Genomic DNA, 485 nt, shown 5'->3' with positions numbered 1-485 from the left:
ATCAAGTTTGGACTCTCCGAGCTCATGACAAGTCAAGGAGGAAGTGTTGGAGCCATCTCTCTGTTGAAGGTTGGAAAACGACGCACCTGTACACAACAAAAAGGATCACAGACGTAAGGAAGAAGGTGTTCGAGAAGGGAAAACTGTTGGTTATTTTTTATTTTTTCCAGAGCACATCATACAGCTACAGGTTTTACCCAATGGACTATATTCCTTTTGTTCCTTTTATCTCTTTAAACTATACTTATGTGAATGTTTTTGAACTCGCAAGTGACGCTTCATATAATTCAAAAAAACACCTCCGCCCTTAATACAGCTCTACTGCTCTTTCCTGTTTTGGCAATGCGTTTTTTTTTTTGTTTGTTTGTTTTCTTTTTAGTTTTTTTTGGGTTTTATCTTTCGATTAAAAAAGGACCTGTTTGGAAATATGCAAGACATGTTGGGAAGGAGATGGAAACCAGAATGTACTGTAAAATACTTTTTTC

The sequence above is a fragment of the Seriola lalandi genome, unplaced genomic scaffold (genome assembly GCF_002814215.2).
Source record: "Seriola lalandi dorsalis isolate HSWRI2012SDOR001 ecotype SW California unplaced genomic scaffold, Sedor1 jcf7180002054874, whole genome shotgun sequence".
In the NCBI taxonomy this organism is placed as follows: Eukaryota; Metazoa; Chordata; class Actinopteri; order Carangiformes; family Carangidae; genus Seriola; species Seriola lalandi.
This window is presented reverse-complemented; position numbering follows the sequence as displayed.